Below are 14,049 nucleotides of genomic sequence, written 5' to 3'. Positions count from 1 at the left end.
AATATTTTATAAAAGTTAAATTCATAATGGCAGCAGATTTCGAATAGTGTTTGGCCTTAATAATGGCCCAGATTCGGTGTTCATTTTTTCATTTATTTTATAGTGCAATTGGCACATAGATAGCAGGGGAATACGAGACATTTTGGCACCTTCTATTTTAAAGCAGTTAGGGCCTACGGCTGCCTTTATGCCACCCCCCCTCCACCGTACCCTTCCCTGAACCCCTTTACTTGAAAACCCTGGATAAATAAATGCTCACCCTATGAGGTGTGAGCTCCAGTCTATGCAGCATTTCATTGTGAGCCTAGGCTACATTATTATTATTATACAGATTTATATAGCGCCGACAGTTTGCTCAGCGCTTTACATTATGGAGGGAGACAGTACAGTAACCAGTGGCGGACTGACCATTTGAGCACTCGGGCACTGCCCGAGGGCCCGAGGTCAGTAGGGGACCCCATGAAATGCCCCTGGTACCTTTTATATAGGCTTTTTTGGGTGTGCTTTGAGTGTAGGCAAGGACACAGGGGCCCCATGATCCCCTATTGCCCGGGGGCCCCATGAGTTGTCAGTCCGCCCTTGACAGTAACAATACAGTTCAATACATGAGGGGTTCAAGGGCCCTGATCCTGGGAGCTTACAATCTAGGAGGGAGGGGCTAGTGGTACAAAAGGTAATAACTGTGGGGGATGGACTGGTTGGAAGAGTAGAGGATTCCAGTATTAGCTGGGGGCAGGATAGGCTTCCCTGAAGAGATAGGTTTTCAGAGTGCGCCTAAAAGTGAGCAGAGTAGGCGATAGTCTGATAGATTGGGGTAGGTAGTTCCAGAGGATGGGAGAAGCCCTGGAGAAATCCTGGAGATGAACATGGGAGGAGGAGACAAGGGAGCTAGAGAGTAGGAGGTCTTGCGAGGAGCGGAGAGGACGGTTTGGGTGGTATTTAGAGACAAGATCGGTGATGTAATTTGGGGCGGAGTTATGAATGGCTTTATACGTCAGTATTAGTGTTTTGAATTTTATCCACTGGGCAATTGGAAGCCAGTGGAGGGATTGGCAGAGAGGGATGGAGGATACTGAGTGAAGGCCAGTGGAGGGATTGGTAGAGAGGGATGGAGGATACTGAGTGGAGGTTAGTGGAGGGATTGGCAGAGAGGGGTGGAGGTCAGTGGAGGGATTGGCAGAGAGGGGTGAAGGTCAGTGGAGGGATTGGCAGAGAGGGGTGGAGGATACTGAGTGGAGATCAGTGGAGGGATTGGCAGAGAGGGGTGGAGGACACTGAGTGGAGATCAGTGGAGGGATTGGCAGAGAGGGGTGGAGGACACTGAATGGAGGCCAGTGGAGGGATTGGCAGAGAGGGGTGGAGGACACTGAGTGGAGGCCAGTGGAGGGATTGGCAGAGAGGGGTGGAGAACACTGAGTGGAGATCAGTGGAGGGATTGGCAGAGAGAGGTGGAGGACACTGAGTGGAGATCAGTGGAGGGATTGGCAGAGAGGGGTGGAGGATACTGAGTGGAGGTCAGTGGAGGGATTGGCAGAGAGGGATGGAGGACATGAGTGGAGGCCAGTGGAGGGATTGGCAGAGAGGGGTGGAGGACATGAGTGGAGGCCAGTGGAGGGATTGGCAGAGAGGGGTGGAGGACACTGAGTGGAGGTCAGTGGAGGGATTGGCAGAGAGGGGTGGAAGACATGAGTGGAGGCCAGTGGAGGGATTGGCAGAGAGGGGTGGAGGACATGAGTGGAGGCCAGTGGAGGGATTGGCAGAGAGGGGTGGAGGACACTGAGTGGAGGTCAGTGGAGGGATTGGCAGAGGGGGATGGCAGATACAGAATGGTTAGTAAGGTGGATGAGTCTGGCAGCAGCATTCATGATGGACTGAAGTGGGGATAGCCTGCGGTGAGGTAGGCCAATGAGGAGGGAGTTACAGTAGTCGAGGCGAGATATAATAAGGGAGTGAATAAGTTGCTTAGTCTACAGCTAGTTAGGATACATCATGACATACCCCCAGGAAGTGTGTTGGGCTCACAGGAAGAGGGTTGAATGACGCTTGGGGTCATCCAACTCTGAAGAAGACGAGCTAGCAAGATTGGAAGGGCAGCACTGGAATATGAAAAGGGTGAGTAATGTTTTGTAGTTTTTTTTTTTTCTTTGCTCAGGAGAGGTGGGCAAAAGTCCTGCTTTAGGTCTATAGAGTTAGTATCCTCAACATTGTTCTGAGCCTAGACAGTGCAGAAAATTTTTACAAAATGACCTTCTTCACAAAATATAGTGCTACCTTAGAACACCTTCACACCTGGGCTTGGTGGGAACATTAGCACACATGCAACCGCTCTTTCCCTGGTTGGCAGATTGAATGTGGGATAATTGCACAATATCACATTACGTTTTGTGAGGATGTCCTGCCTTTTATCCATCATGAGAAATGCAATTGTGTAAATTTGCAAGATTTGTTGCACTGGTAAAAATTTTGTTCCCCACCCCAAGTTTCTACGTCACATTATGAAATGTCTACATCAGTGGTTCTCAACCTTCCTAATGCCGCGACCCTTTAATACAGTTCCTCATGTTGTGGTGACCCCCAACCATAAAATTATTTACCCAGTAATTATAATTCATGAGTGTCGTTTTACCTCCAATACTGCTGCTTTCAACACAGTAGCTGCTTTTAACAGAGTAGCTGCTTTCAGCACAGTAGCTGCTTTTAACACAGTAGCTGCTTTTAACACAGTAGCTGCTTTCAGCACAGTAGCTGCTTTTAACAGAGTAGCTGCTTTCAGCACAGTAGCTGCTTTCAACACAGTAGCTGCTTTTAACAGAGTAGCTGCTTTCAGCACAGCAGCTAGTTTCTACACAGTAGCTGCTCTTTACACATCGGAAATACGTGTTTTCCGATGGTCTTAGGCGACCCCTGTGAAAGGATCATTCGACCCCCAAAGGGGTCACGACCCACAGGTTGAGAACCACTGGTCTACATCTTATAGTAGACATCACCCTGCCCAATTGCAATTAGAGCGTTACGAAAATTTGTTAATATTTGTGCAATTATAGATGACAGTTTTCTTGATGTTAATGGTGCACCCCAGTAATGGAAATACAAGCAACCAGCTAAACACCGAAGTACAAAATAAAGCACCTACTTTGATTTACCAAAAGATTTGTAGTTCTCTTCAAAGTGTATGTAAACCCTAGATTTATATTTTTGTATGTTTGGCCTCACTGAAGATCATTTTCTAAGAGAAACAATTTTTCTCTTCCTTTGCATTTTTTATATTATATATAATTTTTACATTGTTGGAATGGTGCGGGTGAGTGGATATCTAATTCATTTGACTCTCTAATTGTTAACTTGCAGCTGAAAGTAGTAATACTCCAGGATCTTGGTTAGAAACTTTGTAACAGATTCACAAAAATGTTAGTTGCTTAAGTCAACTCAGCAGCCATTCTCATCCAGGGTTCCTTCAAAGTTTGCCCTTAAGCTGTGGCTGATTGACCTTCCATTTGATAGTGTCTCCATAGCTCCTACACCAATGCCACTTGGCAGGGCTAGCGGTCTGATGCCAATGATCGTTTTTAAGCTGTTTGCAGGTGTGGCATTCTGACTACCACCGTAAGGGTTCCATTCTTCTTACTGACCATAACTTTAAACAGCAGCCATTCTCATCCAGGGTTCCTTCAAAGTTTGCCCTTAAGCTGTGGCTGATTGGCCTTCCATTTGATAGTGTCTCCATAGCTCCTGCACCAATGCCACTTGGCAGAGCTAGCGCTGTGATGCCAATGATCGTTTTTTTAGCTGTCTAGGTGTGGCATTCTGACTACCACCGTAAGGGTTCCATTCTTCTCATTGACCACAACTTTAAACAGCAGCCATTCCCATTAAGGGTTCCATGGAACCCTAGGGGTAATTCAAAGGTTGCTAGGGGTCCCTTAAGCTGTAGCTGTTTGGCCTCGCAATTTATAGTGCCTGCATATTTGTAGCGCCAACTCCATTTGGCAGAGCCAGTGGTGTGACACCAATGGTCTATTTAGCTGTTGCAGCTGAAAGTAGTAATACTCCAGGATCTTGGTTAGAAACTTTGTAACAGATTCACAAAAATGTTAGTTGCTTAAGTCAACTCAGCAGCCATTCTCATCCAGGGTTCCTTCAAAGGTTGCTATGGGTTCCTTAAGCTGTGGCTGATTGACCTTCCAATTGATAGTGTCTCCATAGCTCCTGCACCAATGCCACTTGGCAGGGCTAGCGGTCTGATGCCAATGATTGTTTTTTTTAGCTGTCTAGGTGTGGCATTCTGACTACCACCATAAGGGTTCCATTCTTCTTACTGACCATAACTTTAAACAGCAGCCATTCCCATTCAGGGTTCCATGGAACCCTAAGGTCCCTTCAAAGGTTGCTATGGGTTCCTTAAGCTGTGGCTGATTGACCTTCCAATTGATAGTGTCTCCATAGTTCCAGCACCAATGCCACTTGGCAGAGCTAGCGGTGTGATGCCAATGATGGTTTTTTTAGCTGTCTGCAGGTGTGGCATTCTGACTACCACCGTAAGGGTTCCATTCTTCTTACTGACCACAACTTTAAACAGTAGCCATTCCCATTAACGGTTCCATGGAACCCTAAGGTCCCTTCAAAGGTTGCTAGGGGTCCCTTCAGCTGTGGCTGATTGACCTTCCAATTGATAGTGTCTCCATAGTTCCACTTGGCAGAGCTAACGGTGTGATGCCAATGATCGTTTTTTTAGCTGTCTAGGTGTGGCATTCTGACTACCACCGTAAGGGTTCCATTCTTCTCATTGACCACAACTTTAAACAGCAGCCATTCCCATTCAGGGTTCCATGGAACCCTAGGGGTCATTCAAAGGTTGCTAGGGGTCCCTTAAGCTGTAGCTGTTTGGCCTCGCAATTTATAGTGCCTGCATATTTGTAGCGCCAACTCCATTTGGCAGAGCCAGTGGTGTGACACCAATGGTCTATTTAGCTGTCTGTAGGTGTGGCATTCTGATGAACACTTTAAGGGTTCCATTCTTCCTACTGATCACAACTCTAAACAAAAGCCATTCTCAACAGGGGTTCCATGGAACCCCAGGGTTCCTTTAAGGTTGCTAGGGGTTCCTTAAGCTGTGGCTGATTGACCTCCCATGATGGTGCCTGAGTGGTTCCAGGGGCAACGCCTCTTGGCTGAGCCAATGATGTGACACCAACAATCTTTTTAGCTGTCTGTAGGTGTGGCATTCTAACCACCGCTGTACGGGTTCCATTCTTCTTACCAATCGCCAATGTAAAGGGCTTTTTCTCATTGACCCCCAATGAATTGATTATTAGTAAGGGTTCCTGAATACCTTAAAATTATTTTAGGGGTTCCTCGGCATACAATGAGGCATGATGGTGAACAGCTGTGGCTGATTGAACTCCCATTTGATGGTGCCTGCATAGTTCCAGCTCCAACGCCACTTGACAGAGCCAATGGTGTGCCACCAATGATCTTTTTATTTGTCTGTAGGTGTGGCATTTCGGCCACCACTGTAAGGGTTCCGTTCTTCTTACCGACCAGTAATGTAAAGGGCTTTTTCTCATTGACCCCCAATGGACTATTAGTAAGGGTTCCTGAATACCTTAAAATTATTTTAGGGGTTCCTCGGCATACAATAAGGCATGATGGTGAACATATGTGGCTGATTGAACTCCTATTTGATGGTGCCTACATAGTTCCAGCACCAACGCCACTTGACAGAGCCAATGGTGTGCCACCAATGATCTTTTTATTTGTCTGTAGGTGTGGCATTCTGGCCACCACTGTAAGGGTTCCGTTCTTCTTACCGACCACCAATGTGAGGGGTATTTTGCTCATTGACCCCCAATGAATTGATTTTGCTAAGGGTTCCCCAATACCCTAAAAATTATTTTAGGGGTTCCTCTGGCATACAATGAGGCATAATGGTGAACATATGTGGCTGATTGAACTCCTATTTGATGGTGCCTGCATAGTTCCAGCACCAACGCCACTTGACAGAGCCAATGGTGTGCCACCAATGATCTTTTTATTTGTCTGTAGGTGTGGCATTCTGGCCACCACTGTAAGGGTTCCGTTCTTCTTACCGACCACCAATGTGAGGGGTATTTTGCTCATTGAACCCCAATGAATTGATTTTGCTAAGGGTTCCCCGATACCTTAAAAATAATTTTAGGGGTTCCCCTGGGGTAATAAGAATGAGAAAGGCTGGCGGGCAGTGAGGCTTGATCCTGAACATACAGAAAAAATACATTTTGGGTTTACGTACACTTTAAGCCAGTCTTGTGATCCACATACGTCTGCCACCCATGCCTAGCCAGAAAAGTCACTTCTTAATTTTCTGGTTCAGTTTTTCAACTTTTTCTTCTCTACCTCCAACCTTACACAATGCGTTTCTCCTCAGTCCAATGAGCAGGGAGGCCACTCTTCTTGGCTACGCAGTTGAGTGAACCACAGAAGCAGATGAACAGAATCAAAATTCCTTTAACAGGTTAAGCAGTTATCATATGTGTATTTAATTTTTGTGTTTAGCTGTTTGCTTAATTTACGAAAATTTTCCGTGGAAGTAGACATCGGGGATACAGCCTACCTGTATAGTTCCAGTTATTTTCAGGCCAGTATTGTTTCTACACCCTAGACAGGGTAACTCTAGCCCATAATAATAAACACTCCCTATTCTAAGCACGCTAGATCCTCAAATGTGCAAAGGAATCCCTCATCTTTCCACACAGCAATCTCTTACAAAACTGAACATAAATAACTGGCAATAGGCTGCAGTTTCTCTTAGATGCTGTCTTGAAAACCCCACTCAACCAAGCAGTGGGAAAATGATATACAACTCAAACTAAGGCAAACTGAATAGACATTCTGACTGTAGAACAGCGGAGAACCTAGACAGGATTTGTAAAGAAATTATTAAAAATTGGATACTATGTGGTTTGGGGTTTTAGGTACCTCTTGCAGTCAAATGTATTTCATTTCGTTAGCTATACTTATGTCGGGGAAACCACAAGCAAAATAAGCAGCGTATCCTTTGCTGTAAGCAACAAGCAGCCGTATTTTGTAACTCTCATTCACAATTGTCCACAAAAACTATCTAAGCTAGTCTGCAATGAACACATGCATGTTAATTAAAAGTGAACCCCATGATTTATTTCTTCAAAAAATCAGACTATTTTTTTTTTTCCTGCAGCAGCCATTCCATACACCACATTGCAATAATTTCCATAAAAAAAAAAAAAAAGCCTTTTGAATGAGCATCCAGCAGCAGTTATACCCTGTAATAAATACTTAAAAAAATACTATCTAAAAAAACTAAAAAAAAAAAAAACATACTGGAGAAAAAGCCGAAAAAAAAAGATTAAAAAAAGTCCTACGTTTTTGTACAAAATGTCTTAAATATAAAAAAAAAACAAAACATAAATTTTTAAAACAAAACACAAAAAAAAGTTCATGCCAATGCCAACTTGTAGTTATGGGGGTGGATTTTGTTCCTCGCTGTATTTTTAAGTTTTGATTTTCAAAAATGTCATGTTCATTTAAGGATGAAAAGTTGGGATTTGTAATAAAGGCATGGGTTAAAGGGTGGGGCGGGGCTGGGGGAACTAAGCTGGTGTCTGTTTTTATTTTTATTATTATTATTATTTTTATGCTGTATGTTGGATATTAATGTATTTGCAAAATGTAAATTGGTTCTCAATGTTTTTATTTACTTAATTTTTTTTCGGGTAGGGGTTTGGGGGTGATTTGTGTTATTTTCCCTGAACATCAAAATAAAAAAAAAATGATTTAAGGATATATTTCAAATGTTTGTTCTTCTTGTGACTATTTATAATAAAATATTGATAATAGTCTTATTATTATGCTTAAAATAGTATAAAAAATGTACAACAAAATCGATTTTTCCCTTTAGGTCCATTAGTTACATATACATGGGGTCTCCAAGTTTTCAGTTTGAGGGCCACATTATATATTTTACAAATATTCCTGGGCCGAAAAAAACCCCCAATCAGAGTCCTTCATCGGGGTCTCCATCAGAGTCCCTCTCTTACATCAAGGTCCCCCATGACATCAGGGTTCCCATAAGAGTAACTCCTTACATCAAGGCCCCTATCAGAATCCCCTGTTGCATCAGGGATGCCATCAGAGATCCCCATTTCATTAGGGTTCCCAATTACATCAGGGTTCTCATATGAGTACCCCCTTACATCAAAGCCCCTATCAGAGTCCCCTTTTACATCAGGGATGCCATCAGAGATCCCCATTTCATTAGGGTTCCCAATTACATCAGGGTTCTCATATGAGTACCCCCTTACATCAAAGCCCCTATCAGAGTCCCCTTTTACATCAGGGATGCCATCAGAGATCCCCATTTCATCAGGGTTCCCAATTACATCATGGTTCTCATATGAGCCCCCATCGGAGTCCCCTTTTACATCAGGGATGCCATCAGAGATCCCCATTTCATCAGGGTTCCCAATTACATCATGGTTCTCATATGAGCCCCCATCGGAGTCCCCTTTTACATCAGGGATGCCATCAGAGATCCCCATTTCATCAGGGTTCCCAAGTACATCAGGGTTCTCATATGAGCACCCATCAGAGTCCCCTTTTACATCAGGGATGCCATCAGAGATCCCCATTTCATCAGGGTTCCCAATTACATCAGGGTTCTCATATGAGTACCCCCTTACATCAAAGCCCCCATCAGAGTCCCCTTTTACATCAGGGTTGCCATCAGAGATCCCCATTTCATCAGGGTTCTCATATGAGTACCCCCTTACATCAAAGCCCCCATCAGAGTCCCCTTTTACATCAGGGTTGCCATCAGAGATCCCCATTACATCAGGGTCTCCATCAGTGTCCACCCATACATCGGGGTCCCCGTCAGAGTCTACACTTAAATCAGGGTCCCCGTCAGATTCCTCTGTTACATTAGGGTCCCCATCAGAAGACCCACTTACATCTGAAGCAGAGACTAAAGATAGCCTCTGCTGACCATAATCAATCAATCAATCAATCAATCAGTGAACATTGAGGATATGGCACTGACCCTAGCTAGAGGCAAGATAAAATATTGTAGTGGGACAAATGTGTCCCATGGGCCATAGTTTGGAGACCCCTGACCTATACAGTATTTCATATCAATTTATCCTCACATTCTCCACTTTCTAAGGTCATATCAGTGCACGTAGGAGTGGAAGTGCTGGGGCTTCGGGATTTCTTGCAAGGCAGCACAGGCACCTGAAAGGCAGAAATATAGAACAGAAAAAAATTTAATGGACCAATTTTCAGAAATGACAGCCTGCAGAGAACGGGAGTCCAAAGAAAATAATTCTTTATTTGAGCCTAATGGCTTGGGTTCGACAGCTCTCCACCAAAATAATTGGCCACCAAAACTGGTAAATCCATGTGTAGTTGGGCCAAAAAATTGCCAAACAACCATCTTGAGACTCCAAAAGATTTTATTATATCAACAGATGGTAAAGAGATACCCAATGTTTTTTGGGGCCTGATAATCCTTCTTTAAAAATGTATCAAATTGAAATTTTTAAAAATTTATCAAAGGGCTTTAAAAACATATCAAAGTATCTAAAGCAACGGTCCCCAATCTCCCCAACACCAGGGGCTGGTCTCGGGGAAGACAATCCCTCTACAGACCAGGGGGATGTGGTTTTGCAGCCTGTCACCTCACCAGCCACAAATATACTTTTTAACCACTAGCCTACCGGGCACTTCTACCCCTTTCCTGCCTACCGGGCACTTCTACCCCCTTCCTGCATACCGGGCACTTCTACCCCCTTCCTGCATACCGGGCACTTCTACCCCCTTCCTGCCTACAGGGCACTTCTACCCCCTTCCTGCCTACAGGGCACTTCTACCCCCTTCCTGCCTACAGGGCACTTCTACCCCCTTCCTGCCTACAGGGCACTTCTACCCCCTTCCTGCCTACCGGGCACTCCCACCCCCTTCCTGCCTACCGGACACTCCTACCCCCTTCCTGCCTACAGGGCACTTCTACCCCCTTCCTGCCTACAGGACACTTCTACCCCCTTCCTGCCTACCGGGCACTTCTACCCCCTTCCTGCCTACAGGGCACTTCTACCCCCTTCCTGCCTACAGGGCACTTCTACCCCCTTCCTGCCTACAGGGCACTTCTACCCCCTTCCTGCCTACAGGGCACTTGTACCCCCTTCCTGCCTACAGGGCACTTGTACCCCCTTCCTGCCTACCGGGCACTTCTACCCCCTTCCTGCCTACAGGACACTTCTACCCCCTTCCTGCCTACCGGGCACTTCTACCCCCTTCCTGCCTACAGGACACTTCTACCCCCTTCCTGCCTACCGGGCACTTCTACCCCCTTCCTGCCTACAGGGCACTTATTCCCCCTTCCTGCCTACCGGGCACTTCTACCCCCTTCCTGCCTACCGGGCACTTCTACCCCCTTCCTGCCTACCGGGCACTTCTACCCCCTTCCTGCCTACAGGGCACTTCTACCCCCTTCCTGTCCAGGCCAATTTCGAGCTTTCAGTGCTGTCACGCTTTGAATGACAATTGCGCGGTCATGCAACACTGTACTCATATGACATTTTTATCATTTTTTTGATACAGATGGAGCTTTCTTTTGGTGGTATTTAATCACCTCTGGGATTTTTATTTTTTCTTAAACAAACCAAAAACCACTGAAAATCTTGAAAAAAAAACGTTTTTGTTAATAAGTGATAAGTAAATAAGTGATTTTTCTCCTTCACTGATGTGCGCTAATGAGGCTGCAGTGATGGGCACTGATAGGCTGCACTGATGGACACTGATAGGTGGCACTGATGGGCACTGATGAGAAGGCACTGGTAGGTGGCACTGATGGGCATTGACAGGCATCACTGATGGTCACTGAAAGGCAGCACTCATACATGACACTGATATATGGCACTGATAGGCGGCACTGACTGGCACTGGTAGGCAGCACTGACTGGCACTGATAGGCAGCACTGACTGGCACTGATAGGTGACACTGACTGGCACTGATAGGTGACACTGACTGGCACTGATAGGTGGCACTGATTGGCAGCACTGATAGGTGGCAGTGATTGGAATTGATAGGTGGCACTGACCGGCACTGATTGGTGACATTGAAAGGCAGCTCAGATGGGCACTGATATGTGGCATTGATGTGCACTGGTATGCACTGATATGTGGCATTGATGTGCACTGGTATGCACTGATATGTGGCATTGATGTGGCACTGATGAGCACTGACAGGTGGCACTTCTGGGGGCACACTGATCAGTGCCCTGATGATCAGTGTAGATGTCCCCTCCGCAGAAAGCCGATTACCGGCTCTCCTCTCCTCTGTCAGCGTTACAGCTCGAGAAAAGAGAAATGCCGATAACCGGCATTTCCGTGTTTACATGCGATCAGCTGTGATTGGACACAGCTGATCACATGACCAAGGCGACATCTTTGGCTCTTTCCGTGCGCATGCGCAGTGAGAATGGTAGGACGTCATATGACGTCCTATCAGAATGAGAGAACCACCTTGCGCCCGTCATTGTACTATAGGGCAGGCGGAAGGTGGTTAAAAACTTTTTTAAAGGTAAACATATTTATTTTTATCTCTTTCACTTACAACATGAGCTACATGTTGTATTATGATCAAAATATTATTATTATTATTTTTATTATCGGAAAAATATATTTAATATTATTATTATTATTATTATACAGGATATATATATCGCCAACAGTTTGCTCAGCGCTTTACAAATTGAAGGCAGACATTACAGTTACAATACAATTTGGTACAAGAGGAAACCGAGGGCCCGGCTCGTTAGAGCTTACAATGTAGGAGAATATTATTAATAATGTTGAATTGAGCTCATGTAATTAGCCAGATACAAATAAAGATTTAAAAAAATATATGTATATTTCCCATAATAATATATTTATCTGATAATATAAGAATAATAAAAAAAAAATGAGCTCATGTGATTAGCCAAACAGATGCAAATAAAGATTAAAAAAAACTTTTTACAATTCATTATATCCGCTCTCCCCGGACCCCGCATTCACTATATCCGCTCTCCCCGGACCCCGCATTCACTATATCCGCTCTCCCCGGACCCCGCATTCACTATATCCGCTCTCCCCGGACCCCGCATTCACTATATCCGCTCTCCCCGGACCCCACATTCACTATATCCGGTCTCCACGGACCCCGCATTCACTATATCCGCTCTCCCCGGACCCCGCATTCACTATATCCGCTCTCCCCGGACCCCGCATTCACTATATCCGCTCTCCCCGGACCCCACATTCACTATATCCGGTCTCCACGGACCCCGCATTCACTATATCCGCTCTCCCCGGACCCCGCATTCACTATACCCGCTCTCCCCGGACCCCGCATTCACTATACCCGCTCTCCCCGGACCCCGCATTCACTATACCCGCTCTCCCCGGACCCCGCATTCACTATACCCGCTCTCCCCGGACCCCGCATTCACTATACCCGCTCTCCCCGGACCCCGCATTCACTATACCCGCTCTCCCCGGACCCCGCATTCACTATATCCGCTCTCCCCGGACCCCGCATTCACTATATCCGCTCTCCCCGGACCCCGCATTCACTATATCCGCTCTCCCCGGACCCCGCATTCACTATATCCGCTCTCCCCGGACTCTGCATTCACTATATCCGCTCTCCCCGGACCCCGCATTCACTATATCCGCTCTCCCCGGACCCCGCATTCACTATATCCGCTCTCCCTGGACCCCGCATTCACTATATCCGCTCTCCCCGGACCCCGCATTCACTATATCCGCTCTCCCCAGTACAGTACAGGAGATGACCAGAGACTGCGGACACAGTACAGGAGATGACCAGAGACTGCGGACACAGTACAGGAGATGACCAGAGACTGCGGACACAGTACAGGAGATGACCAGAGACTGCGGACACAGTACAGGGATGACCAGAGACTGCAGACACAGTACAGGGATGACCAGAGACTGCAGACACAGTACAGGGATGACCAGAGACTGCGGACAGTACAGGAGATGACCAGAGACTGCGGACAGTACAGGAGATGACCAGAGACTGCGGACACAGTACAGGAGATGACCAGAGACTGCGGACACAGTACAGGAGATGACCAGAGACTGCGGACACAGTACAGGAGATGACCAGAGACTGTGGACAGTACAGGAGATGACCAGAGACTGCGGACAGTACAGGAGATGACCAGAGACTGCGGACAGTACAGGAGATGACCAGAGACTGCGGACACAGTACAGGAGATGACCAGAGACTGCAAACAGTACAGGAGATGACCAGAGACTGCGGACAGTACAGGGATGACCAGAGACTGCGGACACAGTACAGGAGATGACCAGAGACTGCGGACACAGTACAGGAGATGACCAGAGACTGCGGACACAGTACAGGGATGACCAGAGACTGCGGACAGTACAGGGATGACCAGAGACTGCGGACAGTACAGGGATGACCAGAGACTGCGGACAGTACAGGAGATGACCAGAGACTGCGGACAGTACAGGGATGACCAGAGACTGCGGACACAGTACAGGAGATGACCAGAGACTGCGGACACAGTACAGGAGATGACCAGAGACTGCGGACACAGTACAGGAGATGACCAGAGACTGCGGACAGTACAGGGATGACCAGAGACTGCGGACAGTACAGGAGATGACCAGAGACTGCGGACACGGTACAGGAGATGACCAGAGACTGCGGACAGTACAGGGATGACCAGAGACTGCGGACACAGTACAGGGATGACCAGAGACTGCGGACATAGTACAGGAGATGACCAGAGACTGCGGACACAGTACAGGAGATGACCAGAGACTGCGGACATAGTACAGGAGATGACCAGAGACTGCGGACACAGTACAGGGATGACCAGAGACTGCGGACAGTACAGGGATGACCAGAGACTGCGGACAGTACAGGAGATGACCAGAGACTGCGGACAGTACAGGGATGACCAGAGACTGCGGACACAGTACAGGAGATGACCAGAGACT

This window comes from Staurois parvus, unplaced genomic scaffold (assembly GCF_062004578.1).
Source record: "Staurois parvus isolate SC_StPar_1 unplaced genomic scaffold, SC_StPar_1.0 ptg001434l, whole genome shotgun sequence".
NCBI classification, from domain to species: Eukaryota; Metazoa; Chordata; class Amphibia; order Anura; family Ranidae; genus Staurois; species Staurois parvus.
Note: the sequence above shows the minus strand (reverse complement) of the source record.